Source organism: Lontra canadensis, unplaced genomic scaffold (assembly GCF_010015895.1).
Source record: "Lontra canadensis isolate GAN:19392208 unplaced genomic scaffold, GSC_riverotter_1.0 scaffold114, whole genome shotgun sequence".
NCBI lineage: Eukaryota > Metazoa > Chordata > Mammalia > Carnivora > Mustelidae > Lontra > Lontra canadensis.
The window spans coordinates 1,797,665-1,807,006 of NW_022631108.1; the positions used below are offsets into that span (position 1 = coordinate 1,797,665).

At 35.9% G+C, this 9,342-nt stretch overlaps 1 pseudogene; it reads left to right on the top strand.

Annotated features, from left to right (window-relative positions):
• The first annotated feature begins 6,546 nt into the window (after positions 1–6,546).
• Positions 6,547–7,494, top strand: LOC116856928 (annotated as a pseudogene).
• Positions 7,495–9,342: the final 1,848 nt, after the last annotated feature.

Below are 9,342 nucleotides of genomic sequence, written 5' to 3' on the forward strand. Positions count from 1 at the left end.
ATTTTTATTTTAAAATAATTAAACATTTTTAATAATAAATAAAATAATACATATTATATATACATATATAATAGAAAATAAATAAAATTTAAAAAGGGGAAGGAAAGGAGGGCTATAATCTCTCAATGTGGACAAAGCAGGATGTTTCAGTTGTTCCTGGGTGTATTTTGGTCTGTGTGTTGGAGGACACTATATCCCAAAATTACTAGGAAAGTAAAACTTGTATACATAAGAAGGTAAAACTGAATAGAGTGAAAAATGGGTTAAAATAAAGCATGTATCTATAAAAAAATATGTGTGGAAAAATATAAGTTAAAAAGGACCTATGAAAAAATGAGTTGGTATAATAGACATCTAGTTAAAATGAGGATAAGATATAAGGAATACAGCAGTGGAAAATGGCATAAGAAAAGAAAAAAAAAACAAAAAAAGAAAGAAAAGGAAAGGAAAATTATATTTGAAAAATAAATAAGTTGTGAGGACCCACCTGGAGCTCAATAAACAATTTTCCCTTTGTGCTGGGACTTTGCAATCTTATAGGATCCAAAGGATTGTCATCCACCTGTTCTTCCAGACTCCCTTCTGGGGGAGGGGCCTTTTGCTCTGTTTCTCAGGGAATCCTGCCTGTTCAGAGTTGCCCCACCCCCTATCTTGGGTATGGGCTTAGTGAAAACCAGATTTCTGAGTTTTTTTTTTTTTTTTTACTCTGGGGCCTTTCCATGTCTCTTCAGGGGATTAGAGCAAAAATGGCAGCAGCCAAACCTCTGGCCCAGAACAGATAATTCAGAGTCTGCCCTCTTTAATAAACTCTGCAAGACAAACAGTCTCCACTTCTACTTGTGCTGCTGCAAACCACAGCTTTCTGCAGTGCAAGCCCACAGCTATTCTCCTGGAAGAGTTTTCAGGGGCCCAGGAGTATCTCTGCCTTTGTGCTTTTAAAACTAGGAGTAGACTGTGGGCTCATGCGTGTACCCGAAGCTCCAGAATCAGACCCAGTTCTGCTCTAAGCCTTTTCCTGGCCACTACTCCTTTGTGTTATTGCCCTGTTGTAGATGGTGGTTCAAGAATTTTTAGTCTGTTCAAGGAAAGAGTGGATATTGACCCTTCCGATTCACAGTTTCTGGTGATCCTTGTTGAGAGTCTCTTCCTACGCTCACTGACCATAACCTACTTCCTGGCTCCAATGCTTGAGCCCTCTACTGTTTCAGGAATCTCCTTTTGCTCTGTGGTCCCTTCTATCCTGAGACCACAGTGTCTTACCAAGAATTCTGCCTTTTCATTTCCAAAGCCCCCTTCAGGGAAGGGTGTCTCTTACAAGAGCAGATTTCTAAGTGTTCTGATTTTGCCCTCCAATGTTATGTCATTTTCCAGGTGCCAGCTTACAGTGGCTCCCTCCCCCTTCTGTTTATCTTCCAATATCTCCCAGCAGATTCATGACTCCACCCTTCCAACCTTGCCAAAAACAGTAGTTTTTCTGTTTGTAGAGATCCAGTTGTATATTCTTACATCTCAGGCTGATTTCATGGGTGTTCAAAATGATTTGATAAATACGCACCTAAATTCAGAGGATCAGTTGATATGGTGTCCCCTACTTCTCCAACATCTTGCCTTCCTCAAACAAAACAAAACCTTAAAAGCTCATCTTTTCATTATAGCATTGAGAAGTATAGAAGATTTTTTTTGTTTTGTTTTGTTTTGTTTGAGAGATAGAGGATTCCAGCAGGGATCTGGGTAGAGGGAGAGGGGGAGAATCTTAAACAGTCTCCACACCCAGTGCAGAGCCTGGTGTGGGGTTTAATCTAAGGACCCTGAGATTATGATCTGAGCTAAAATCAAGAGTCAGACTCTTAACCAACTGGTCCTAACCCAGGCCCCCTAGAAATTGTTTGTTTTGTTTTGTTTTTAACATAGGAATCCTGACTGTTTTCTAAAACCTAAGCATAAAGCAATATTTTTGTCACTGTTTCTGTTTTGTTTTACTATCATGTTTTTCCACACAGTCAAGACAGGAGAAATAACTGGATGTAGATAAGTAAGCCAGATTATACTACAGTTATGAAATGTAGCTACAAAATTGTCCATGAGTTTCCTCATTCAGGGTGGAAAAGAATGTCTGACTGTCTTGGTCTATTTTTGTTGTTATAACAAAAACTACAGATTAAGTGTCTTAAACAATATTTAGTTTTCAGTGTTCTGGAGACTAGGAAGTCCAAGATTAAGATGTTGTCAAGTATGGTGTTTGCTGAAAGTCCACTTTCTGGCTTATAGATGGCCATCTTCTCACTGGTGGAAGGGGCAAATGATCTCCCTGGGGCCTCTTTTAGAAGGGCACTAATCCTTTAAAGAGTTAGTTACTTCCCAAAGGCTGCACTCCAAACACCATCACATTTAGGATTAGGTTTCACCATATGACTCTGGGGTGGGATAAAAATTCAAACATTTAGCCTATAGCATTAATTAAATGATTCACAATATTTGTGAGGAGATAATATACTGGTTTCTCAGATAAAACACAATCCTTGCTGGTATACAGTGTGTTAGGACAATGTTTTCCAATGTGTGGTCCCTGGATCCATTGGAACTTATTAGGAATGTAAATTACTGGGCCCTAACCTAAACCCACTAAATCAGAAACCATGGGTGGGACAGCACTCCAGATGATTCTTAGACACGCTCAAGTTTTACAACTACTATGTTAGGATGGGAATAATAAATTCTGTCTGGGTTGATTTATGACTAGGTAATTACTGAGTTAGGCCTTAAATAGTGAGTCAAAATTCTGTACACCATACTTCTTCCTTCAGCTGAAAAGAATTTGGTATATTTGGAAAACAAATAGATTTGACATTGTGATATTATGGGAAAACATTAGTATTGTAATTTGAAAGACAAATAGCTTTGGATATCTTCCTTGAGGATAATTTGGTATTATAGATCATAAGCCTATCAATTCCACTTTTAAAAATTTATTCAAAAGAAAATAGTTGCTCAAATGTATGAAGATGGGTGTACAAGAATGTTTAGCAGGGCATTATTTCCAATAGTGAAAAATGAGAATCTACCTCAATGTCCACTAGTTAAATAAATTATGGTATATAATTCTGATGAAATTCTAAGTACCATTAAAATGATTATTTATTAATAAATTGATTAATAAATCATTATTAATAAAATGTCTGTTTATTAATGATACCAGGTTTGTAATGATTATGATTAAAAATAAACTATAATTATAAGAGTACTTGTGTATGAGTCAAATTTGGTTAAAATATCTATACTTGTATTCATTTATAGATCTATAGGCATGGGGGAAAATGTAGGTTATACACCAATATGTTAGCAATGGAAATATTGATGATAGACATGTATATATTTTGTTTTTCTTTATCTCTATTTTCTAATGTGAAACTATAACCCTTATATAAAGAAATAATGAAAGTTTAAAAACAATTTAATCTAGGACTGTTAAGCAGATAGTTAAAAAGATTTATTTATTTATTTGAGAGAGAGAGAGACAGAGAGAGAAGGTGAAAGTAGAGGGAGGTGAAGAGGGTAAAAGAATCTCAAGCACACTCTGGGAGCTGAGTGTGGAGCCCAGTGAGGGTTGAATCTCAGGACCCTGATATCATGACCTGAGCAAAAACCAAGAGTCTGACACTTAACCAACTGAGCCACCCAGACACCCCTGTTAAGCAGATTTTTTAGACAAACTTAGTATTAAGGATAAAAGTACTAATTCTGCTTTTTAAAAACACTATATTTGGGACATCTGGGTAGCTCAGTCAGTTGAGCAGCTGCCTTTAGCTCAGGTCATAATCCCAGGGTCCTGGGATAGAGCCCCACATCCGGCTCCTTGCTTGACCAGTAGCCTGTTTCTCCCTCTGCCTATTCTGTCTGCCGCTCCCCCTGCTTGTGCTCTCTCTCCCTCTCTCTCTGACAAATAAATAAATAAAATCTTAAAACACACACACACACACACACACACACACACACACACACACACACACTATATTTGTCCTAAGATATTTTGGGAAAAAAAACAACAACAACAACACACCTAATCACTCATGTTTTAATAGTTCACTGTCAAGGTTACAGTTCTAAAATCTAGTATTGGTTTATTTCTAAAAGTTTGTATTGTTATTAGGTAATTACAAAAATATGGGTTTCATCTTAGAAGTTCCTGGAAAAGTAAAAATTATTCTGTAGTGGAAGGCAAGAGGATTTTGTTTCATCCTTTGCAAGTAATTTTCTCTGTGAATTTGGAAAATTTAATCTCTCTGTTTTGGGGGCCTTGGTATTCTCATCTATAAAAAGTGTCATGATCGGAAGATCTTGATGGTCTTTAACTGCTCAAATATTCTAGGGATCTCTAATGAATTTAAAAGCCCAACTGTTTCCAGAGATGTGAATGAAGTATAGATGCTAAAAACTAAAATAAATTAAAACTCTTAAATTCCCTTTTAAGGGTTGTTCTTCTGATGTTACATAAGATGTTACTGATACTTTTCTCCTTTAGTGTAACTTCTCCCTTAATGGAATTTTTTAAATAAATGTGTTAAATATTTTAAAAGGTTTGGACATCGGTATACTTATGACACCTGGTGGTCAAATCAAATATCACATCTAAATTCTAATTCCCCAGACACTCTCTTTCTCTCAGTGTGACTTCACTCCTTCACCCCAGGATTTATCCACTCATCATGCATTCAAGTCATTCATTCAAGAAACAAGTAGTGGATCCCTAAAATGTTCAAAACACTTTAGGAGACACTTTACTGTGCAGAAAAGAAAGTAGTTAAGAGAATGAGTCTTTGATATGTAGGAGATTGCAATCTACTGAGAGAAACAAAAGAGGCTCCACGCAAAGGCAAATAACCACAGCATGTTAAGTGTATTAATTAAATGTATTCTCACTAGAAAAATTATCAAAACTATGGATAGTGTGAGGCCATAGAAGTGACCTTTGGTTTGGAGAGGTCAAGAAAGGCTTTTTAGGGGAGGTGAAGCTTGCCTTTCTTGGGACCTCAGTTTCTCCAGCTGTAAAACAGTGGTAATGTTATGTTGCTGCATAAGATTGCTGTGAAGAACAGATTGAGAGAGTGTGTATAAAGTACTTAGCATAGCATTTCATCTAAATTACGCATTCAGTGATTTTGATTATTATAACAAAACCAAAGATGATCTTGGAAGAGTTCATGTATATTAACTATTCTAAATTTTATTTCAAGAATAATTATGGTTCAAGTTTACATGGCTTTTTACTTAAACTGAGTATACAGAATACAAGATCAATTGTTTTAGTTAGTTCAATGGATAAACAAACAGACCACAAAAACAGATGGTGTTGGCTGGAGTTTGCTAGACTAACTGGCTGTTTTAGCAAAATAGTCAACTCAGTGGAAAAAAAAATTCAAAGAAGTTGTTTACTTGAATGAGCTGGTTGTTTGACTGCAATGAACTTTAACTAAAATACAGTGTCTATCTGAAAGCACCATGTAGTCAGTGCAAAGACATTAAATAGATGGTTTGGCACTGTATAAGCTGTATGTGTATCGACTGAATTTTTACAACTCCAATTGGTTGTATTTTGGGTTGAATAGGCACTGTCTCAGACTTTATATTGCTTTCAATAGTTAATGTTAAGTGTGTCTCAATTTCCCTTTAATTCCATAAATGTGAAATGAACTAACTGCCTTTGCAAGCACAAAAAGTACAAGGGAGTAATAAAATTCCATTTATCCTTTTGTTTCTACACTCAAAGGCATGCTGTATTTCCTGAGAATATCAAATGTTTGGGTAAACTGTAATTTTCAAGGGTTAAAATAGGCAGTATTATAGTAATTTGGGGCCAAAAGCTATACTGATCTGATCCAAAAGAAAACCAAGAACAGGGACTCTGCATTTTAGGAGTGAATGTTTAACCTGAATAAAGGAAGATTTAATAGAGGCAGGATTGCTGTCTTCAGGTATTTAAAAAGAGTTTCATGTGCAACAGGGAGTAAACTTTATTTGACATTGGTAGGAAGAACTAGGTTAAAATGACAGAGATACAGAGTTAAACTCACTAGAAGGAAGAACTCTCTAACAATTATTGTTAAAAATGTAACAATTCAAAATTAATAATTTTTCACTGTGTCTCAATAGCTGAATTAAAGATAGGCCCTTTTGTGAGAAAATGTATGGTCCAATATAAACTTTTTCATGGTTATCTCTTAAAGTCAGTTCCATTTTTGCTATTGGCAAATCTTGCTATTTATTCCAGGGCCAGTGTTTTTCTGTTTAATGATTTGCTTTGTTGGCATCTAAGTTTATTTACTTGTATGCCATGTGCAGTTTACATCTTCCTTACACTCTCCCAGATAAGTTCCAATTATAATATTTGACGTCTAGCTAAGAGGGTCCATCTCTTCTCACCTCTGTCCTAAGTCAGTATATTCAGCAAACATTTATTTACTGAGCCCTTACTGTGGGCAAAAATTGTACTGGGTAATTGGGGAGAAAATTCACTTATTGAATAGATGTCTACTGAGCACAATCTAATGAATCATCCCTGGTCTTCTGGCCAACATTGTAGCCTTGTGGGTTCTGTGCCACTTCATCAGGAAGAAAAATAAAGCCATCATTTTCATGATCAACCTCTCTGTGGCTGACCTTGCTCATGTGCTGTCCTTACCCCTCCAGATTTACTATTACATCAGCCAACACTGGCCCTTCCAGAAGGCCCTTTGCCTGCTGTGCTTCTACCTGAAGTATCTCAAATTGTATGCAAGCATTTGTTTCCTGACGTGCATCAGCCTTCAGAGATGTTTCTTTCCCCTCAAGCTCTTTAGGGCCAGAAACTGGAAGTGTAGGTATGATGTGGGCATCAGGGCTGCCATCTGGATCATCATGGGGACTGAGTGTTTGTCACTTCCAATTCTGAGAAGTCCTGGTTTAACCAACAATGCTGAATCTTGCTTTGCCAATTTAGGGTTTCAACACATTAGCATGGCTTCCTCCATTAGCATGATAACTGTAGCTGAACTTGGAGGTTTTCTTTTACCTGTTGTAATTATTACTTATTGCACATGGAAAATGAGAAAATCTTTACAAGAATTCTGAGCCCCGCCTCAGAATACCAAAGAGAGAAAAAAGGCTTTGTGGATGGTCCTTATGTGTGCAGTGGTGTTCATGGTGTGATTCACTCCTTACCACTTCAACTTTCCATTCTTTATGATGGTGAAATAACATGTCTTTTCAAACTGTTCCTTTATTAGGAGTACCCTGTGTTTTCACATCATTTCTCTATGTCTTGCAAATCTGAATTGCTGCCTTGATCCCATTGTATATTATTTTATGACTTCAGAATTCCGTGATAGGTTTTTGGAACATAGTGGTTTGGCTCTTCAGTCATGTGTGAGATGCAAAGACAGTGCTTTAGAAATTCATCACAGGAAAGAGGATCTTCAAACTATCTCTCTTGAAATTTTGAATGATTCAAAGACATTGTAATCAAATTACTGGTTAGAATAATCTGTGTTTTCTATCAGTTTAGCCATGACACCTTGAAGATTTTTCTTAAAAAATAAATGGTGTTTTGAGTGCCTTAACAAAACATGGCCTCCTTCCTTTCAACCTCAAAATGATCCTTCTGAAGGAATTATTCATGACTGTATTTTCCATCCAAAGGGAAACATACTGTTCTATGGAGCATATAATAAAATATCTTTCTTTACAGAAAGTAATAAGCAACAGAATAAATTGGACACCTGTTCCTCAGCAATGGGTCCAAAGTTTTCACTTTCTTCCTGCAAGAAAAAAAGGTAATTGAAATAAGTAGACATAAGTGAATTATCCAAACATTCAAAAATGTATAGGAGAGTATGATCCTACCTTTATTTAGAAAATTTACCTGAGTAAACTAAAGAGGAAAGTTTTTAATATTAATATGAGTTGTGGGAATTAATATGAGTATAACTTGGAATATCTATGAGCATTTCCTTTTGTCCCCTTGGGGAAACAAACAATTTAATTCATCCCAAATATCTCAAAGCATCAGATTCACACACAGCACATACACCTTACACACAGAAGACAATAGTGTTCTAACATATTTCATAAACTTCAGAGTTTCAAGCTTTGTAATGAAAGTTCTTTGTTTGAAAGTCTAAGAGAGTGTGTGATATGATGCTTACTTTTATATATTGGTACTCATTCAGATAATTTTTTTATATTTGTATTAAAATCAATTGTACAATGATATTTCTACATTAATTCCTCTATATACAACCGCAGTCACAACTTTGCTTGATATATTTTAAATAATGAGTTAATAAAGTATCGTACATATGTAGTTTTCAGTTAGATCTCATTTCTCACAAGCAAAGACATATATAAAGAGAATATTGGTGGATTGAATATTATTATAAATGCATAATGAGAAATTGCAATTTTTAAAAAAATATTTGTGGTGAAATAATTCTGTAATACAAATCACTACCATTGAAAAATTAAAAACTTAAAAATTCATATGTTGGTTTTCATTAAAATGGTATTTTATAAAGCAGTACTCAGGTTTATAAAATTATAAAGACTTACTTTCTTATCTTTATAAGGTTGGAAACTCACAAACTATTTTATCTGTGTGATTTTTTTGCAGTAGTAGCAATTGCTTATTAGAACAGAAACAGAAAATAACATTTGTTACAGTGTTGAGAAAAATAGAGTAAAACCTAATGTATAAACTTGTTAAAACACTATGTTGTACATATGAACGTAATGAAACATTGTGTGTGAACTACACTCGAATTAAAAATAATTTAAGAAAGAGAGGAAAGTGCTTCTTGGCATTGGAAGATCGCAGCAGAGTGGGAGGACCCTAGGCATGTCTTGTCTCACAAACACAGCTAGACAACTATCAAATCAATATAAATACCCCAGAAACTGACCTGAAGACTGAAAAAACAAACCCCACAACTGAAGGAAGAGTAAAGGCCACATCAAAGAAGGTAAAAGTATGGAGATGTGGTTTAAGGGAGGAAGGGATTGCAGCCCCTGCTGATGGAAGGGAACCATGGTCATGGAGAAGGTCAAGAGAGGACCACACTGGGGAACACGCAAGGAGAATGTTTCCCAAAAGCCATTGACTTGGAAAAAAAGAAAAAGAGGGGCTGAATTTTGTGGGTTCTTGAAAACTGTGCAGCTTAAACCTGGAGTTTTAAAGGTCAGAGGGCTTGGCTGGAATAAAACCCCGAGGGTGTTATGCTACTCCTGGAGAGAAGGCAGGCAAAAAACCTGGGGGCAGATGGCATGGAAACAAAGATCTGAAGAACTTCTGGGACACACAGAAGGGAGATTATT